This window comes from Natator depressus, chromosome 9 (assembly GCF_965152275.1).
Source record: "Natator depressus isolate rNatDep1 chromosome 9, rNatDep2.hap1, whole genome shotgun sequence".
In the NCBI taxonomy this organism is placed as follows: domain Eukaryota; kingdom Metazoa; phylum Chordata; order Testudines; family Cheloniidae; genus Natator; species Natator depressus.
This window is the reverse complement of record NC_134242.1, coordinates 62,290,359-62,312,671: the sequence shown is the minus strand read 5'-3', so window position 1 is coordinate 62,312,671 and position 22,313 is coordinate 62,290,359.

Genomic DNA, 22,313 nt, shown 5'->3' with positions numbered 1-22,313 from the left:
ATAAAACACAGGGATATGGTCTCTCCAGACATAAATTGCACTGGTTTAACTAAAATCAGATTTTAAGCAGAGTTAATTAAACTGATGTAAGTTCCTGTGTGGACACTCTTAGATCAGTTTACAACTGGTTTGTGTTACTTTAGATTAATTCATTAACTGACCAAATTAAGCTAAATCGGTTAAAAAGCCAATTGATTCCAATGGAACACTGCTGATTTAGACCAGCAAGAGATTTGGCTCATAAGCAAGTTTGGGAGAATATTTAAAGAAGGCAAATTTTGAACAAACAAATATAAGCATTTGCACCAGAAGCCTGGTTCTATAAGTGACATCATCCATGTATCCAATCAAGAATTTTGAATACTTGTAACAAGCTGTTTGCAAACAATCTGCACACCCAGAGTTACTTCCCAACAATATACATCATTCACAGGACATAAGAGAAAAAGACAATTTCTAAAAATGATTACAGATGAAATATTTGCTCAGCTCTAAAACTAACTAAGGGAATTAGTAATAATAATTATAGGTTGCATTAGTGAGCTATTTCTACTTGTTATGTGCTTAAATGATCAGCTGTACATTTTTATTTAGATTTTGGGGAATCACAAAAATAGCTAAATATGCAAATACATTATCATAGGGCTGTAAATGTGAAATTCAAACACAAACACTGAAATGACAAGAAAATGGGCTACAATAATTCCTCACAGCTCCAGCTTCCTGTGCTGCTCTTCTAATGCAGCATCATTCCCAATGCAGTCCGCTAGCCTGGCTCTTCTATGTTGCCAGCTGCTTTTACGAGACTGTAGGCTCTTCCTTGCAATGAATGTGACCAGCAGCCAGCTCTCCAAGGTATTGCTGACAACATTTTGGGACTCTGACCTAACATTCTCACAGCAAAACTCATTACAGAGATTGAAACACCAAGAACTAAGCAAATGCATAATCAAACACTAACCACAGTAAATGCAAACGGCATCATGCCCTGCAAGGCACTAGACTCTGGCCCTGATGGACTGCAAAGGTAGCGGTTGCCTTCGATTTGCCCCTTTCTATGAGTCATTCTTGGCCTGTTTCCACAGAAGACACTTATTGGATGTTCTCCTTTATGATCATTCACATCCCCTTTTCTTGTTGTTCTACCCCTCCCACACGCCGAAACCTCTGACCACTCTGCATACAAGCAGAACTGTTTTCATTTTGCATATCCACGGATTATCTCATTAGCACAAATTAGATAATTGTACTCTGCCTCTTTCACTTATCTTCTGCCTCTCACCTATCTATCGAGTAATTTACATCACTGCATATATCACTCCGGAGCTGTGCTCATGGCTACTGGAAATGATAGAGCTATTCTTAAATTAATCTAGGAGACAGACAGAGACAAATGATAGGCTGCTGTCAGGATGCTCCTAATTAGTAATGCCTGTTTTCTGTACAGTACCTATTGGGATATGATTCTGCAACCCTTGTGCACAGTGGCTCTGTCTAGATTGGGAAAATAGGTGTTTAAAGCAGGGGTGGGCAAACTATGGCCCACAGGCCACATTTGGCCCGCCAGCCGATTTAATCTGGCCCTTGAGTTCCAGCTGGATAATGGGGTCTGGGGCATGCCTGACTCCCACACTCCAGTCAGGGAGTGGGGTCAGGGGCCGGTCTGCACACATGTATCCTGGCCCCCGGAAGCAGCAGCATGTCCCCCATCCGGCTCCTATGCATAGGGGCAGCCAGGGGGCTCTGTACGCTGCCCCCGCCCCAAGCACCACCCCCAGAAGTCCCATTGGCCAGGAACTGAGGCCAATGGGAGCTGCAGGGGTGGCGCCTGCGGACAGGGCAGCGCGCAGAGCCGCCTGGCCACGCCTCCACATAGGAGCCAGAGGGCAGACACACCGCTGCTTCCACAAGCTGCTTGAGGTAAGCGCCACCAAGAGCCTGCACCCCGAGCCTCTCCCGTGCCCCAACCCCCTGCCCCAGCCCTGATTTTCTCCCCCCCCGCCCCACTCCGAACCCCTTGATCCCAGCCTGGAGCACCCTCCTGCATCCCCCGCCCCATCCCAGAGCCTGCACCTCAAGCTGGAGCCCTCACCTCCCCCCCCGCCCCAGCCCGGAGCGGCCTCCCACACCCTGAACTTCTCATTTCTGGCCGCACCCCCAGCCAGAGCCCTCACCCCCTCCTGTACCCCAACCCCAATTTTGTGAGCATTCGTGGCCTACCATACAATTTCCATACCCAGATGTAGCCCTCAGGCCAAAAAGTTTGCCCACCCCTGGTTTCAAGTATTTTAAACACCACTTAGTGTAGACTGGGTTTAACACATTTAAAACATTAGTGGGAAGCTGATGGTTGACCATGAAGACAGAGCACATTTTTAAATATGCTAAACCCTATTTACACTAATATGTTGGCTAACATTCTGAACCATGACCTGTTTTCCTCGTCTAGACATGCCCATTGAATAGTACATACAACATCTGCAAGCCTCATACAATTTTGCATTACGTGAGTGCTGAGATGTAGGAGGACTGACATCAGCTGTTAACACTCCTCCCTGCCCCAGACATGGCGGCAGATACTGGAGGTTGGGCCTTCGGGGAAGAGGAGCACTTGACTGTCGTGTAGGCTATTAAAACCAGGCTGCTGAAACTGTGGGTTTTGTGGCCCTGGAGGCCTCGTCAGCAAACCCTGCAGCCTTCCCTTCCCAGCTGGCTGGCCAGAGCGAGCATGAGCCCACAGGGGCTGAGCTCTGACACTGCTCCAAAATCATTAACTGGTTTGTTGCAGCATTTCTCTGAGCGAGCAAAAGTGAATTCACTATAGAAGGACACAGATATGAATGGGAATTAGCATTTGTAAAAGGGAAGGAGAGTTGTTAATCTGAGAGGGAGGTCAAATCTGTTCTGTGATGCCTGGATAATGGTGGTAATCATTGATTATTATTTAGTATTAATATCATGGTAGCACCTATCAGATATCCAGACCCCATTTGCCAGGCACGATGTACAAACTCCCCATTAGCTCTCTCAGCATTACACGAGTTCTCCTTCTCAGTCTTTCTGACTCTGATCACATTCCTCAGCAGGGACACTCTTGCAGCCACTGACATTGGTCCTTCTGGGTGGTTGCGGGCTAACTCAGTGAGGAGGACGGGATAGCTCATTGGTTTGAGCATAGGCCTGCTAAACCCAGGGTAGTGAGTTCAATCCTTGAGGGGGCCATTTAGGGATCGGGGGCAAAAATTGAGGATTGGTCCTGCTTTGAGCAAGGGGGTTGGACTAGATGACCTTCTGAGGTCCCTTCCAACCCTGATAGTCTATGATTCAGTGTGGTTTCATGATTTTCTTGCAGCAATAGCAAGGGTTGCTATAGCTCTGCATGGTGTGGTTTTCTGTGCTTCTCCTACATACCCTGGTGACGCTTGTCTTTGCAAGACTAAGTTATCTGCTGCTGGGGATGGAGGAACCAGCTCACTTTAAAACCAAAGCTGCATGAACCACCATGCACGTGCTAAACACAAACTTGTATAAAGCTAGGTTTCAGAGTAGCAGCCATGTTAGTCTGTATTCACAAAAAGAAAAGGAGGACTTCTGGCACCTTAGAGACTAACAAATTTATTTGAGCATAAGCTTTCATGAGCTACAGCTCACTTCATCAGATGCATTCAGTGGAAAATACAGTGGGGAGATTTATATACACAGAGAACATGAAACAATGGGTGTTACCATACACACTGTAAGGAGAGTGATCACTTAAGATGAGCTAATACCAGCAGGAGAGCGGGGGGAAGAAACCCTTTTGTAGTGATAATCAAGGTGGGCCATTTCCAGCAGTTGACAAGAATGTCTGAGGAACAGTAGGGGGGGGAATAAACATGGGGAAATAGTTTTACTTTGTGTAATGACACATCCACTCCCAGTCTTTATTCAAGCCTAAGTTAATTGTATCCAGTTTGCAAATTAATTCCAATTCAGCAGTCTCTCGTTGGAGTCTGTTTTTGAAGTTTTTTTGTTGAAGAATTGCCACTTTTAGGTCTGTAATCGAGTGACCAAAGAGATTGAAGTGTTCTCTGTCTGGTTTTTGAACGTTATAATTCTTGACGTTTGATTTGTGTCCATTTATTCTTGTCCAGTTTGGCCAATGTACCTGATCACTCTTGTGACAGTGTGTATGGTAACACCCATTGTTTCATGTTCTCTATGTATATAAATCTCCCCACTGTATTTTCCACTGAATGCACCCAATGAAGTGAGCTGTAGCTCACGAAAGCTTATGCTCAAATAAATTTGTTAGTTGCTAAGGTGCCACAAGTACTCCTTTTCTTTTTGTATAAAGCTGAGATCAGTGTGGATACTGGGTCCCACATATGTCACCACCTCCATCCCCCAGCTCTCTCTGCCTGTGCTTCCCTCTCCCCAATCCTTACCTCCCACCAAGCTCTGCATGGCTGACTCTCATCCTTCCCACTACTACCACTTTGCTCCCTGTGACATCCACTACAGACAAAAGCCCAGACAGTTCCACTGACCCACCAACAACCAGGCCCATGTCTAGAGCTGAGTGAACAACTCAACTTGAGTCACAAATGAGCTTGACCTCAGTCCTGACCTCAGACTGCCTCAGCCAATCAGCACTGCTCTGCTCTTACTGTGGTAGCTTCTGTGATCTCTCCATAAAAGGCTTTTTGCAAATGTTTACCTCTCTTTGGATATTTGTGTTCTGCACCAATCTGCTGTGCAAGGCGTGTCCCGAGTTTGGGCCTGGCCTTTAGGGATAGGTCCATGGGGTAAGCACATGGGAGAAAGATCATGTTATTTCTACCATCTGATTTGAGCCATGTCCCTGATTGGCTGAACCTGTTTTGCATACATTGGTTGGTCCAGGGCACTAGATGACAGTACTTTTGCAGTATGTCACAATGTCAGTCTTGGCCTCTGTAAACTTAATTTGTCCCTGATTTTATTGTTTTCAATTGCAGTCAGTAGTTCCTGGCCCAACTTTAAGCTCAAGGGAGGAGGATGGAGAAGGAACAGCTGCTGAACCAATTGTTGCTCCTTGGTGTTATATGATAAAGAGATATAAATAGATAAAGAGATACATAAATATAACAAGAAATCTCTTTTTAATCAAGATTGATCCCCATGAACAAGTTTCTTAACTCGGGGGGGGGGGGTGTTTGTTTTTATCTAGGTCCCAAATCATGAGGAATCTCACATGGAAAGCTCGTCACCAAGGATGGTATCAGCAATTTATGCAAGGATTGGAGCGGACACTGGGCAGAGGCAGCGCAGATGAGTCACTGACTAAATACGCCTCTACAAGCTTCTCTTAACAGCAACTGTAACCCCAACATGTGGAGCTGGTTTTAGACATAATCAGCATATGCAGTTACTCTGGGAGCCATGCAGTTCAGGAGTGCTGCTGTAAATAATCAAATTATCCTATTTAATTGGAATGGCACAGAAATGGCAATATTGCTTAGATTGTTTTTCCAGACTTCCCAGCTCTTCAGAAGAGTGTATTCTACACATATAAATGGATGATGGATTAAATCCAAATCCACTGATGTCACTTATCTTTGTGAACTCAGGACTCATCTGTTTTAGGTGCAGCTTGAGGCACTGAAACCTGTAGATTATCATTATTGTCTCTTCGTACTGGAGTAGAGCCTGGAGGCCCCAGTCAGGGATCAGGATACCATTGTGCCAAGCAATGTACAAACACAACGTAAAGATGGTTCCAGCCCCAAAGCATATGGGACATCTTAAGCACTAATATGTTTTCCATTGACATGTACCCTGGGTGTCCCTGCTCCACTACCTCTCTGGGTGCCTATGATATGTAGTATGTGTAGCAGTTGGACTTTCAAGAATCATGCTAAGCAATCCTCTCCGTAAGGAAGGGTTTTTGTTTCTAAGTCTTGTTACACCATCTATATGAGACTTACTTGACAGATGACGCTTTAAGAAATCCAGCTACCATACATCGTTCCACATTCTTCCTGTTGAAAATTCTCCCGAAGCTCTGGCATCTCAACAAGATACACAAACCACTCCGTTGTCCTCCTCATATGTGACCATTTCACGAAGTTTAACAAGCATTACACTATGTGACTTTGGTTTAACTGTCTCTATAGTCTCATCTAGCCATCCAGATTTAAATGAAGTCGCTGTTCTTTTACGCTTTAGACCTCTAGACAGTGACATTTTGGGATTGATTTTTTACCAGATTGGTTTATTTAAAATTAATACTTTTATTATATGGCTACTATTTCAATGCGCTTAACAGCGTGACTCGACAAAAGGGCAAACGGGAGATCATTCAGATCAGGATACCGGAAGTTTGTGCATAGCTCCGATCATGTCCATGCATCTGCAGCAAAAAAACATGGGGAAATGGTAAAACATCACGATTAAATGTATGAAGTCCAATGCCTTTGAAAGATTTCAATCACAAAAACAACACTTACCTTTGTTCATTTTTGGGAAATCTTTGCAGTTCCTTAGCAACTACGGCCAGGCATTTTGACTTATTTGCACGTTCTTGAGTTTGTACACAGCCAAATGAACAGACTACAAGGAGATGTGTGGGTCCCGACCGTCCCAATGTGATCAACATTCCACGTTGAAAATGCTGGCGGGGAGGGGTATGATTCATTGCCCTCCTTTCCCTTTCCCCCCTTTGCCAGCTAGTAGAATCTGGCTGTGTTGATAGATGGCGGGTGAACAATGTCAAAAGTTGCCCGTAAATGATATTTCAGCCTGGCTCCAATGTAGTATTTCATTTTTTGTGCGCGCGGTGTTTCGTCGTGTGCGTGGGGTTTAGGGTGTGTGCACACGCGCACAGCTTAGAGGGCACAGTGGTGCTGTCCCCTTTTAGCTCTATTGAAGGCACCTAAGTTTGAAAATATTGGCACTAGTATCTAGATACAGTTGTCTAATAGAAGAAAAAAATACAATGGCATTTGGTCATGTGCAGTAGTTTTAATAAATATACTCCTAATGGTCCTGTACACTACTAGATTACTTATTCACTTATCTATCTACTTAATCATATTTGTCATCTATGACGTGTCACATTTCTAGAATTTTTTTAATTCTCTTTTTGCTTTCTCTCTATTTTTACTTAATTTGCTTTGAATTAATTTATAGCATTCTATCTAGTCGCTTATTAGATCTCTCTAGCACCTGAGTGTCTCACATACATCAATGAATATTACCTCAGAGGCGTGCTGTGAGGTAGAGGGTACAATACATTTTATGTTCATCTATAATATGCATTTGTCTTGCTTGAGTGTTTATATGTGCCTGCAATATTGTTGAAAAGCGATAGTTAAATAGAACCCCCCTTGCTGCTGTTGATTTGCTCTTTCCCTTACTTGTGAGCTGCAAAAGTTGTAGACGCTATCTGCTTGCCATGGGCATATAAGCTATTTAGACTCTGGAATACTCTAGATTGGTATAGCTGTTGGATAGAAAACAACCAATCACCCAAAAGGTAGTTCAGAGTGCCTCCGTCTCGCCACATGTGGGGATGGGGAGAAGGTAATGTTTTCTTCAGTTAAAAAGACAGTTTTCTGTATTGGGGTTTACTGTGTACCAAATTGGATGATGAAATAGCAAATATAATGGAAAAATGTAATTTCTCTGTGCTAACCAGATGTCTTACAAGGTAGCTAGCCCTGTCTTCATAAGATGATCTTAGCACCTGCTTTGTACAGATGTAAGCTGAGTCAAGTAATGACCAAAAAGGAAGTCAAAAGGATTACTGTAAAGAGTTCTGGTAGCTCTGTGTGCAGAGTCTCCTGGACCAGTCTAAGGCCACCAGAATGATACTACCTGGAGACCTGTCTAATACCTTACCCACTATGGGAGGTTTGAGAGGGGGAGTCACATGCAAGGCTAAAGTGCCATGGATGTCAGCTCACTATTTTTCTAAAAAAACTTGGGTTTTCAACTTATCAAAATTTTTTGCTAAAAGAATCTTTCTGCAAAAGCTTACTTTCCCATTAAAAAGGAATGCCTGAAAATTGACATGTTTGGGCCAAAACCTGAAGTATTTTATTCAAAATGGTGGCTCTGTGCCTTGTATAAGTTGTGGTTTGGGTGCCTTCTGCTCCCACTCTCTTCTTTGGGGTCTCTATCTGGACTACATATCCCATGTGGCACCATTGCCCATGACTCCTATGATGAACCCACACTGCTCACCAAGAGGGGAAAAAGAGGTGCATTATGGGAGGTGTGATTTGGCCCAACAGTCTGGCCCAAGGAAAAGAATGGGAGCGTAAAACCAACCTCCATGATATGAGACAGTGACATTTTGAATCAACATTCTAGTTTTTGACCAAAATACTTTGATTTTCAATATTTTTGCAAGAAAGTCAACCTTTTCCAATGAAAAATTAGATTAAAATGAAAAATGGATTTGCTAAAACCACAGGAGAAAAAGACCTGTTTTTCCAAGCAGCTGTAATGTTCATAGAGGTTTGCCCTTAGGGTAGGAAATATTTGTGCTGTGTTATACACCATTTCTTTCTGTAGGGTTGTTTGTGAATTATTTTACTTACTTGGAAGAAAGGAATGCCTTCTTTGGCCTAACAGCCAGCTGTGCTTCCAGAAGCACTTAGCACCTCCTTAACTTTCCACTGGTTGTGAGTCAAAATACGAGGGGTTGGTTTAGGTGGAATCCTGTGGGTCTATGTCCCCACTCTTACTCTTGGTTACCATTCCCTCACTCTCTTTTCTGATGCCCAACCACAATGCATCAAGTGGAAGGGAGCCAAGACACTCTTTCACCACATGCCAGCCAGGTGTGGAAGGGGAAAAGAAGCTCAATTGCACTGATCTACCTGCAGGAACAGTAAGTAACTTCCCAGACAGCCCCTGGAGCAACTTGGATGTCACATTACAACATAAACTAAGAAGAAAACACTGGTTGTGATAGGAGCAGAGCATTCGCCCAGACGTTGTGTGAGTACCATGTATGGAACATGGGTAACATATGTTACATGTGCAGCTACCAGCTATCATGGAGCAAGAGACTTTGGTTTGATGCCTCAAGGTCAAGCATAAAATTTTACACACAACAGGGATTAATGGTAATAGGTGTGGTCTGCATCTTGGGAAAGGCTCCTCTGCTCCATTTTGGCTGGGTGGAGCCAGTTTTTTCCTGCAGTGTTGCATGTATTCAAATGGATCTTATGTTAAATCTTTTTCTCAGACATGTTTGTGGTCAGACAGCAGTCAAGGGATTAATGATATACAAATGAAATAAAAGGCACCAAGTTATAAAAGTGAGAGTTTTTTATTGAGCCCAACTGGCAGTGAATTTATTGAGTCAAATTAGCAACAAATTAACTGAGTCAAACTGGCAAAGTATATTTTTAGTCCTGAGTAGTTCTCCTGAGAAAGGCAAAAACCCAGAGGGAAAACCCCTCTTTTTAAAGAGGGGAAAAATTCTGGGAAATTCCTTTCTGACCCTCTAGGCAGTGATCGGTAAAAATGCCCAGGAGACCAAAACAAAAAACTAAAATATTAAATAAAAAAATACAACTATATCTGTTATAAACAAAAGAGAGAGAGCAGAATGATTTTTTTAAAATGTCTTGTTAATACATAAACTGGGGTCCAGATTCTTAAAGGTGCCTAACTCCCATGACCTAAATGCCTTTGAGGATCTGGGCTTGGGTTACCGAAGATCGGCTGGTAACAAAGCAATGACCAGTTATTTTTACCAAAATAGAAATTATCAACCACTGTTTCTATTTATGGCAAGCCACAGTGATATGGCAATGGAAAGCAGGCTAAGGAGAACATGCGCACTGCTTAGCTTTGAAAATAAAATCCATGCCAACCCAGTAAACCCAGTATCTTTTCAAAAGATAAAAAACTAAGTAATAAGATATCAAGAAGATTAATATATATTCAATCGCAGTTAACTCATGTGATTAACTCAAAAATATTAACTGCGATTTAAAACTCACTCAAAAATCACACTGATGCCGATCCCTTAGTATCTAAAATCTAAAGGTTTATTTAGAAAGAGAGAGAGAACGTCTTAAAATTGGTTAAAGGAATCAATTACATACAGTAATGGCAAAGTTCTTGGTTCAGGCTTGTAGCAGTGATTGAGTAAACTGCTGGCTTAAGTCAAGTCTCTGGAGTACATCCACAGCTTGGATGGGTCATTCAGTCCATTGTTCAGAGCTTCAATTTGTAGCAAAATTCCTCCAGAGGTAAGAAGCAGGATTGAAGACAAAATGGAGAAGACACAGTTGCCTTTTATAGTCTCTTGCCATGCGGCCTGTGCTTCCTTTGTTTCAAACACAAGCTGTGCAGCACATGGCTTTGAAGCCTTACAGTTCTCTCCATAGGCATGTCCCTGCATGCCTTGCTGAGTCATAAGGTGTATCTCCCTTCTCTCAATGGGTCAATTGTATAGCTGATGGTCCTTAATGGGCCATCAAGCAGGCCAGGCAGCGCTGGTGCCAAACTGTCTGGGGGTGTCACCCAGAAGCATAGCACAAGTTTGAAATACGGACAAACATACTGTGACAAAGTTCCTCCTCTGCCTTGGTGGGTCCTGCACTTATTGGCAGATTTGCTCGCCTCAGAGATTCACGGCAGCCCTCAGTTTGGCCACTTTTGCTAGTGGCTCAAACCTGCCGTTCACTCAGCTAACCTCATCACTGGGCAGCATAGGGAAACGGAAGGAGAACAATCCCCGCAGTCTCTGCTGATCCACCTAGTGGGTCGGGGGACAGGCCAGGGACTTTCCCCTCTGGTGGGACCCACAGTCCAGGTCAACTCCTCCTGTATCTAGTAGGGAGTTGGGGGGATAGGAGGAACCCGGGACCGCCCTCTACTCCGGGTTCCAGCCCAGGGCCCTGTGGATCACAGCTGTCTACAGTGTTTCCTGTAACACCTGTGTGACAGCTACAACTCCCTGGGCTACTTCCCCATGGCCTCCTCCCAACACCTTTTTATCCTCACCACTGGACCTTCCTCCTGATGCCAGATAGCGTTTGTACTCCTCAGAACTCCAGCAGCACACCCTCTCACTCTCAGCTCCTTGCGCACCCCTCACTGACTGAAGTGAGGTCTTTTTTTAAACCAGGTGCCCTGATTAGCCTATCTGTCTTAATGGATTCTAGCAGCTTCTTAATTGGCTGCAGTTGTCCAAATTAGCCTGCCTGCCTTAACTGGTTCCAGCAAGTTCCTGATTGTTCTGGAACCGCCCTGTTACATTGCCTAGGGAAAAGGGACCTGCTTAATCTGGGGCTAATATATCTGCCTTCTATCACTGTCCTGTAACCATCCGGCCCAACCTTGTCACAATACATATCTATAACTCATAATACAAAGGTGATACAAATGTATAAAAAGATGATCATATCTGGCAAATTATAATTTTTTGCAGATATCTTACATGGTATATCTGGCTGTGACTGGTGTCCCAGTGGAGGATAGCTGTGGCCACTCAATTAGGGTGAACTGCAAAGAATGGGACAGACAATCTCCATAAAGCTGGTGGATATTCCAATACTTATAACTTCACATACAAAAATGATACATGCATACAGGTAGCATAATCATAGCCAGCAAAACATAACCTTTTTATAGACACCTCACTCAACAACCTTTGCATGAGATTTTCTGTAAATATATAGCAGTGGTTGCAACAATGCTCTATATGGTCATATTGTAATCAGATAACGTCAGACCTCCTCTCACTCATTCTTCTGGGAGCTCCACCAAAGTGAGTGGAGAGTTAATAAAGCTACCTCAGTGCCTTCCAGGCAGGCGCCTTACCAGAATGGATAGTGGGGAGAGGACTCAGCCGGTCAGCTGCTTTGTGGCCAGTTTGCAGGTCACAAAGCACCAGTGAATAAGGCCCTCACTGAGCAAACTGAGGACTTCTCTCTCAAGTAGTCTCCACCCAGCACTTTTCGCAGGCACTCGGGGATGGCCTTGGGTCAAAATATACCCCGAGAGAGCCAAAATTTGGGGTCCCAAACAGGGCTGGTCCACAACATTTTGGCACCTGAGGCGGGGAGCTCAAATGATGCCCCCATCCCCGCTCACTTGGTCCAAAACTTTGAACGGTCTCAATTCTGCCTTCTGCCTGTTCTGCTCCTCTCATGGTACTGCTCTGCTACCTATCCCAATAAAGGAGAACTAACAACTTAAAATGCCTTGTTCAAAAATTTTAAGTAACACTTAACTTTCAAACGCCTGGACAGCAAATGTAACTTTTCTTGTCTGCATAGTAAATACTGGCATTTTTTAGCTGTTTGAATAATCAAAGTGGTGCTTTCCATGCCTTCTTCATTGCAAAGATTTGAACTGCTTCCTGAAGGTCCACAGTCAGGGCCAGCTCATGCTCTATTGAGATGGTTGCAAGGCCAACCAGCCTCTCCTGTGTCATTGTGGAGCGTAGATGTGTTTTTATTAACTTCAGCTTGGAGAAGCTGCATTCTCCACTGGCAACTGTTACAGGATGTGTTAGAAGTATGCGCAGAGCAACAAAAGCATTTGGAAAGAGGGTGGTCATCTTATTTGTGCACATATATTCCAGAACAGTCTTTGGAGTTGATCCTGCTGAAATGTATCTTGAAAGGGCTTTCAGTTCATCACCTAAATCACTCGCATCAATATCGTGCATGTCATCATATGTCAACACTGTCTCTAGTGCCCTGTATTGCTGATGTAGGTCTTCTTCAGCTACAGTGAGGAGTTTTGGAATATCCTACAACATCCCAAATATACTGCTGTGTTCCTTGAGCGGCATGAAACGTTCTTCAACTGACTGTATTGCACAATCTAGCACCTTGTTAAAGAATTCAACTTTGAATTGTTATTTGGGATCTCTTATGTGATTATTCCATGCCTTGTAATCAAAATCCGATGAAGTGAGCTGTAGCTCATGAAAGCTTATGCTCAAATAAATTGGTTAGTCTCTAAGGTGCCACAAGTACTCCTTTTCTTTCTTCTTCAGTACTCTTGTATTCCTGAATGGGTGGCAAAAGAGCTTCAGTGTGGAGTTCCTCTGCCAACTTCTGTGCACTCTTCAGAACGTTTTGAAATCCCGCATCTGACCGGTAAGATTGTAGGTATGACTTTGCTTTGTCCAGTTGTTCCATTGCTCCAGATATATCAAGGTCAACACCTTGGAGTCTCTTGCTTACAACATTTATTTCAAACAGTATGTCATGCCACTACACTAAGCCACACAGAAATTTGAAGTTTCTGGTGATTCCATTTCCCTCTGCCACTGTTCTCCCAGTTCCTGTCATAACATTATCCTCCATAATGGCAACTATCTTCCCAATTTGGTGTTTGATCGGCTTTATCACCTCCACTTGACTTTCTCATTGTATGGCACTCAGTGGTTTCAGTGTCAGAGAGGATGTTCCCAGATGTTGCTTCAAAATTTTCCATCGATGAGTTGTCGCAGAGAAAAATACATAGATGCTTTGAATTACATTAAAAAATTCAACAGCCTCACTAGAAGCTGATGCTGCATCACTGACCACCAAGTTCAATGCATGAGAACTGCATGGGACAAAAAAGCTCGAGGGTTTAACTCTCGAATCTGTGTCTGCACTCCTCTGTTCTTTCCTCTCATGTTGGCACCATTATCGTAGCCCTGACCTCTCATGTCAGCTATCGCAATTCCCATATCTTCCAGCTTTTAAGAAGCACATTTGTCATACCAGCTCCTGTGGTATCATCAATGTCAATAAATTCTAGAAAATGCTCTCTGACAGTCACCATTGCAGGGACATTTTCACTAGGTTCTGTTGTTGTTACAAAACGCACCATTAAACTCATTTGTTCCGTATGGCTGATGTCAGGTGTGCAGTCCAGAATAACAGAGTAATGTCTTGCTGACTTCAGATCTGCCACAATTGTCTGTTTGAATTTTGTTGCCAGTAACTGTATGATCTCATTTTGAATTGTTTTTCCAAGGTAGTGGTATGTGTACATTTCTTGGGTGGTGACTCTTCTTAGATGCTCCTGGAGTACAGCATCAGACTCAGCCATCAGCTCTACAATTTTAAGGAAGTTTCCATTGTTTGGCACATACAGCTGATCTGAAGTGCCATGCAATGCTAGGTTTTGGGTAGCAAACAGTCTCACAATGTCAATGAGCCTTTTCAGAACATTTTGCCAGTAAAGAGACTCTGATGCAATCTTCTCTTGAAGCTGATCATCTATGGTGGCCTTTAACCTTAGTCTCATCTCAAGCTCCTTCCACCTATGGAATGCTCTCTGGTGATTTGCTGCCTTCTCATGGCATGCTAGATTTCTAGCCAAATATCTGGCATTCAGCATGGGTGTGGTATGAGTGGTTGCCTAAGTTGCATGGTATTGTTGCTGTGCTCTGACTTGATCATTGAAAAGTTTTAAAATTAACTTCTGTAACAGGTTTTTGGATGAATAATCATGGGGACTAAATTTTTGGAAACTCCTGGCACTTGCAAACGTTGTCAGAAATTCCCAGCAGTCGACTAAATATTTGCAAGTGATGGATAACGGGACCTCACAAATCACATTGAACTGAACTAGGCAAAGCAATTTGCTAATCAGTGTGTTTGGTTTTTATGTCTTTCTGTTTAAGGATTTGACCAGTAGTGACCCAGCGCACTCAGCAGACACTGCAGACTGGAGAGAATGTTTGCTTCAGAAAATATTAAGATTAGCCAACAAATATGTTTCATTCCTTTAAAAAAAGAATTAAAAAAAAGTCTGTAAATGCTCTGCTTGAGCTCATTTCATACACATATACCCATATTCTATTCTAAAGAGCCGACCCATTACCACATTTGCTCTGTCTATTAGCAGCTACTTGTGCGTGGGCTGAATTTGTGGCATCTATTACGACCACAACATATTTGCCGCTGCTGCTTTGAATGGCTCTCTGCATGTTTGTCACCTTCAGGCTGCTGCCCCAGAAGTTGTATCAGTGTAGCTGAATTTACTGCTTTGTACAACTGTAATTATTTACAGAAATGTGAGGGGGTTTTAAAGGCAAAAGGTACAAATTTCAGAGACTCTATTCAAAATGATTAGACCAGAATGAGAGGAATTGAGGGAGAAGTGGAAGTCCCATTTCCATTCTCTCATTTGGTCACTGAAAGCAGCCTTATTTCACTGGCCTAGTCCCTTGCTGGGAAAGAAGGCTCAATCAAGTGTCAATTTATAGTATGAGGCAGTGTACGCCCCAGAATGAAATTGTGATTATTTTCATGAAGTTTCACAGATTGTTGGGTGTATTTTCCACACAGCCCTACGGGATGTCCATCTAGCTGGCCTCGGTACGGGATAAGACAGGAAAATATGACAGAACATGAGTTCTAAAACTCTTAACTATGATAGCTCAGAGTTAATCCCTTTGTTATCTTCAGTGCTATTTATTGCATAGCAATATTACAAATGTAATATGTTCCGAGGGAGAGAATATCCATTCTCCTCCCTTCACACGCCTCTTCATCAGAGCCTTGTCTACAGTACATTACTTGTAATGCCCAGTGAGTGCAGCCCCACCACTGATACCAACAGTGGATGCTACAGCATCAACGATATGCAGGCATTTTTACTACCTTCCCTGAGCAGATCTAGATGACACAATTGGAAAAAATGCATGTGCCATCTCCAAACCACCCACCTCTGCCATTTCTACCACCAGTCAGTCTGCATCTGTTGGGAATAATTATGGGTAAGACAAAAACTCAAATGCAGACACAACCTAGATGTGAACTAGGGGGGGGATAAAACCCATTCTTCAACCAATACTAAATGTTGGCTAAACTTTGGCTTCACTATGCCTGGTGGGATATTTGGAGGTTTAAGGTTATGTTCTGCTCTCAGTACTCTGGAGGAATGCCATGGAAGTCACTGAAATTACTCCAGAGTATGTAAGAGCAGAACTGGACCTGAATCTGTTACTGCAATAATAATGTAGGTTTGTGTGTTGGGTAATAAAATATGTCTCTGTGGGCCCCAGCACGATGTAATACAAATGTGTTGTGTAAAATAACAGGCTTGTCACATAGCTATGTCCACCGGCCACGGTAGTGACAAAGATTGGGTTAGGTGATAAGAGGCCTTTCCCTCTGTTTAAAACACCTGGTGGTCATAGCTCAGTGAAAACACAAGAAGAGAAAGCCCCACCTTTTCTCAGTCTCAAGACCAGTGAAGCAGGAAACTGGAGTCACTTTAGCTAAAGCAGCGTTATCATTGTGGTTAGCATGAGCTCTTGAAGGGCCGGCCGTGTGTCTGACTGAGGGGGCAAACATGTTGTCTACAGGGGGTTGTCTCGTATATACAGAATTCCACAGGAAATATTTACGTCTTTAATATTCAGTACACTGAATTATATTTAAATTGTTGTGTTGCCTATGTCCCTTTCTGGTGATATGGAGATTCCTCTTGGAACAACAAGAAGTCTCTGTGCATGGGTTGATGTTGCACCATTTCATTCACCCCATGCAACTACGAGTTTTTGCTTGAGTCTCGAAGTAACTGGGCCAAATTTCACTGTCAGAACTTGCAAGCTTGTTGAAACCTATGGGGCAGCACTCATTAACTGATAGCAGAATTTGCTCCTCTAATTGAACCTGGTCAGTTCTATTTATGAACTGACCAGGTTCAATGATGTCCCCTTCTCTTTCGTACCAGTTTCATGTCCCCTTCTCTTGAAATGATGTCCCCTTCCCTTTCGTATCAGTTTCATGTCATCTGACATTACCAATTATAGACACCAATGGCCAAGGAAAATTACAAACAGAGTTTCAGCTCAATGGGGATGAGGATGTGCCTTGACTGTTAGTTAGATGGGTGGGTGGATGGATGGACAGAATATTCATTATCCTCGTCCAAAAGTGCTCTCATATTTATACATTCTTACTGTATTTATTGGAAGCAGGACTGATAGAAATTCTTAGAAACCTGGGGTTTGACTGTTTCTTATAGTCCCTCCTCAATATTTATTTGGGCCCAGAGAGACACTGAAGTTAACGCCTCACCAAGAGTGGGAAGTTGACTGGACTTTATGATAGCGTTAAAATTTTCTATTAAAAGTTTTTTGGACAGTTTTAGAACAATTCAATTTTTCACCAAAAAGTGTCTGCCTTTCTCAGAAAAAAAAAATGTTGTTAGAAAAGTGAAAATGGGAAATTATTTTGATTTTCAGTAGAGCCGGTTGGGAATTTTCCATCAGAATAAAAAATTGAACAATAATCAGAATCTTTTTGTGTGGAATTAAGAGTAAAATTGAAGGGTTTTTTTCATCATGGCTATGGAGAAGGACACTTGAGTAACAGACCCTGAAAATTCCACGCCTAGTTATGAACCATGTTTTGGCTTTTTGGTGAAGTGTGACACATCTCAAGTAACTCAGAAGGTAGATACTCGAGAATAACTTTAGAGAGAGTAATTTCCTTTCAATTGGTGTTACAGAAACAAAACGATAACATGGATATTTTCTTTTCAAAATGGTTGGATGGATTATTGGCATTAGGCAAAATACATTCATTCAACGTTTGTGATGATCTGACTCTTTGTTAGTAAATCATCAACTATGACACATGACTGAAATTAACAACTAGTGTTTCTCCTAGGAACAGAATTCTTGAAGGAGCTATACTGGCTAATATACCAGAATACAGAAGGACTCACATAGGTACTGTAAAGGATGTGTTCTGAGATGTGGGTCTAAATACTGTTGTGCTCTATCTTTCCACAGACATGGAGATCAGGATATTTAATTTTTGGTGGCTGCTAATTCTATTTGTGTAAAACTGAGTAACTACTGAGACATGGACTACAACCTGTTAGATGGGTTTACTGTAACATGGATTAATGTTAGGTTAGGTGATCCTTGTGCTCAGAGTAGCATGGAGCTGTCTCTGCTAAACCATGAGAGATTTGTAAATATGTACCAGGCCCAGAAAATTAAGAGCTAAATGAAAGTATTTCCCCATCTATATAAGCATACTTCAATGCATCCTCCCCGTCCCCAACCCCCTGCTCTTTCCCCAAAGTTTTCTGATTAATTAGTGGTCTTATGTAGTGTTTCCCCTGAATTAAGTTTGAGGATCCAGCTATGTTTTTCTTTAAAGTACTTTCTCTAATTATTTTGAAATCTATGAAATGATACATTCTAGAATGGGACCCGAGCTAAAACCTATTTTAGGCCATGATTCTAGAAAGCACTTAGGTCCCAGTCCTGCAAAAAGTTGCTCATATGCTGCTTAACTTTGAGCACTGTAAGTAAATCTGTTGAAGTGTTGGGATTATTTACAGTGAGTAAAGTTAATCACATGAGCAAACTTTTGCAGAATTGGAGCCTTAATCATATACTTCGGTCCCATTAACTTCTTTTGAAGGTAAGCACAATGCTTACAGTTAACCATGTGCTTAAATATTTTCCTGATACTAAGGATGCTTTCCTAAATCAGAGCCTTCAAATGTAACTTACTGATATTTTTTAATAATTTGCATTGTGAGGCAAGGTAGCAATTGTTAATCGTACTTGCTGCTGTGTTAAGAATTTTTAAATATCTGAGCTAAGAGAAAATGGTGTTTATGGGATTTTGTGCTTCTTTTTATAGAAGGTCTGATTTTTTTTTTCCTGCTTGTTTTTGTATATTAGAAGGCCTGGTCTTATCTGCTTTGTTTTTCCTTCAAGAACCTATGAAAACTGGAAATAGAATTATGACATCACGGGTACCAAAGAAGTGTAACCAGGTTGAGAGGGAAAGGGATTTTTATTCAAGACTGTTTAAAACTTTGTTTTACTGTTGCATCTATTAAATACAAATGCCCTGCCACAGCGTAAGAAATAGTCTCTTTGTTAAAGAACACTGCCTCTTCAGATAAAGTTTGAAAAGGGTTATGGTTGATCTCCTGTCAGAGGTAGCTATGCAATACAGAGCTTGAGCCCAGTGGGTGTGGAATTATGAGCAAAGGGCCATATTCTGCTCTGTTACCCCAATGTAAATCCGTTGACTTCAGTGGAGTTACTGTGGATTTACACCAGTGTATCTGAGAACAGAATTTGGCTCACACTGAGGTTCAGCCCTTATTTTAGTAAGTACTAACTTTAGGAAGAGGTCAGCTAGATTCTATTTCAAAACTTCTACAATTTTGCATACCTGTTTCGAGTGATGGGGGCAAAAAGCTGAATCTTTTACGTTTATAAATAAAGCCCTCTGCCTATTGTAGAGACCCTGAGAGCATCGGTAACTTCCTTCCTGGCTGAGATGATATTTCAGAGACGTTCACTTGGACTATGAGGTCAGTAATGAGGGGCTCCTCCTGCACTATCTCTGCTGCAGACACATATACTGATTCTGAAGAGACATGAAGTCACACAGGAGCTGCTGGTCTATCCTGCTGTTCCTCGGTAAGTACGGGAAGGGGAGAGAGCTGAAAATGTCCTACATTGAACTTGACGAATAGGCTCTGTGTCGTTTCTAAATTGTAATCAGCATTTACATAGTTTCACATCATGTGAGGAAAAGGGAACTGGTTTGTACTGTCCAAAAAAGGTTTTCTGTTTGTATTTGATTTAATTTAATGGCCTGTAATGGTTTGATTGTATTAGTCAGTTAAGCCTTGGGAGAACAGTGAGCATGCAAGGTACAGCATATGATTAGGTTTTATTGTACAGACATCCCTTCTGAATGGGTTCATTTGCTGTTAACTACTACAACATACCTCAACTTATTTCCCTGTAGATTAGTATGAATGCTGTTTGAACCCCACTGATTTCTGTTGGTTCGGAGCTCACACATTGTGGGTTCACGGCAGTGGGCAGAGGTCTGTCAGTCGCACCTCACTGAGAGGATGAAGTTTGATTAACTTGAACTTCCAAGGAGAAGATCCTCTCCTTCTTCCTCTCCCTGGCACCTCCAAGCCCAGTCTCTCCTTTCGATGTCTTTGGAAGGGAGTGACCCATCCCCCACTAACCTAGTCCTAAGCAACCTCCTCCATCTCCCCTGTGGGGTCTCCAGGGTGTACCAAGGGGTCTCTGCACCAAGCAAGGTCTTTAGGGCTGGCTTGGTACAAGGTATTACATCTCCAAGTCCTTAAAGGGTCTTCTGAAAGGCAGGAGTCAGCTGGACTTCACCCTCCCTCTTTCTCCCAGTGCAGATGCCAAGAGAGTAACCCATCAACCCTTACTCTTTTTATTAAATGAGTAAAAACGAAACATTCTTGAGAGCTCTTTTGGTTATTTTAAGAGAGCCTATTTCCCAAAATGATGGAACCGCATTTCTCGCTATTACTGTCATGGCCTGTCCATTGTTGGTTTATTCGTTGAAACCCTGGAAACAGCTTTATTCTGAGAGATTTCATGGGGTCCAACCATCTCCTCAGATGCACATACACAATTTCCACCAACTGCAGTTGGAACAGCCCCGGATGTCGCAGGGGATGAGCATACCCCTGGAGATTTGTTGTTCAGCATGAACCAAGGTTACTCCCTTCTCCTCACATGCAGATTTCATTGTGTTCAAATTTGCAGCCCAGTGTACCCCTGGAAAGCAATGTCCTTGGAGCTACAATATTGATGGTGTAACCATGATTGTACTGGAATATAATAAAATATATATTGACACATGCTTGTCACAGTGACACATGCAGCTAGAGTTTACCTCAGTGTGCCCAGTTTTGGTGCAGTTTGTAACACTGCATATTTTGTGGGAAGCTGTCTTTACCAATGGCATTAGGTTATTATTTTCCTACAGACACTATGAATTATTGTAAGGGGGAAGTTTTCTCTGGTGCCAAGTGCAGATTTGCTGATCTCTGTGTGTTTTCTGCAGGTTCCTCCCATGCTCTTCTCATTGACATTCTTCAGAATTCAGTCAATGGAAATATCAATCATTCTGTCCTTCTGCCCGTCTCCTACAGGCTCCAGGAACCATTTCCCTTTCCTCTGTCCATTCAGTGGCATTTCAGTAACTCCCCTAATCCACTCACCACCTACACAGTGACTAACTGCTCTGTCATTGATGAGGGGATTCCCATCCACTGCTCTGGAAATTATTTTATACATTCCGAATATCAAGGCCGGACTGTATTTTTCCCTGAAAATGCATCTTTGCTCCTTCAGAACCTGCAGCTCAGTGACAGCGGAGTCTACAGCATCACCTTCAAAGTACCACAGCAAACCAGACACATCACATTAACTGTATCTGAACCTCATTTCAACCATGGAAACACAGGCGGTGGTATGTATGTAATTTACAATACACACAGCACTGAGGAAGTCTGTCCCTCCACTGGTAACAGTGACAAGCAGATCCCTCCAATGGGCATCATTTTGTGCTTATGTACATTAAACCTCATCTACTATATCGTTACCCAGTCATCTAATTTGGCTAAATCTTTCAGCAGTTCTTCAGTCTTCTCTAATTGTGACTAAACTAAATATCTTGTATCGTCTGCTAATTTGGCCACTCACTTCCCAGTTGACTCCCTTCTCCAGATCATTAATACATAAACATCGGTCCTGGTGTGGATCCTTCAGGCACAACCAAAGCAGGTGCCATCCGTCTTGAGTGTTTGAAGCATGCCTAATATATATTGGACGCTTCCATTAATAATATTAACCATCTATACCACATACTGAAGAGTTGTGCTTGCACTTTGTTGATTTTATTTTTTAACCAGTTTCCAATATATGGCAGAACTTTACTTCTCACCCCTTCACTACTTGTCATAATAGCCACTTGTGAAGGACTTTACAAAGGATTTTGGAAAGTACAAGTAACTAATAACAAATATTATTTTATCGATGCCCTGGGAGAATTCTAGCAGAGTCGAGAGGCAAATGTTCCTTCCCAAATGCCAAACTGGTTGTTCTCTCTCAGATCATGTTAATTATATCAAAGGTAATTTCATCATAGAGCAGCTGTTGCCTCAGTTTCCCCTTTCTCATTAGGGTAGTGTAGTCCTTTGGCCAAACCCCAAAGATCCTTTCCGACTAGGATAAAAGAAAGAGTCCAAACAAACAAAACTGAGTTACTTGCAGAACTCTGTGATGGAGACTCATAAACAGCTATTGATCTCTCCAGGTTTCCCCCCGTCTCTAGTTTTCTAGCCCAAAACAAAGCTCTTTGTCAAGTTGCTTTACGAAGTCTCTCTAGTCCCCTCCCCACCCCCCGCCAAGTTTTTTTTAACCCTTATTGGGCCTTTGCTTGGAGAAACCAATAACAGGTCTTATTTCCATCAGGTAGAGACCATCACAATAGAGCCTGACTCTTCCCTGGTCTCTCTCTTACTAGAGCAAAAGAAGTTAT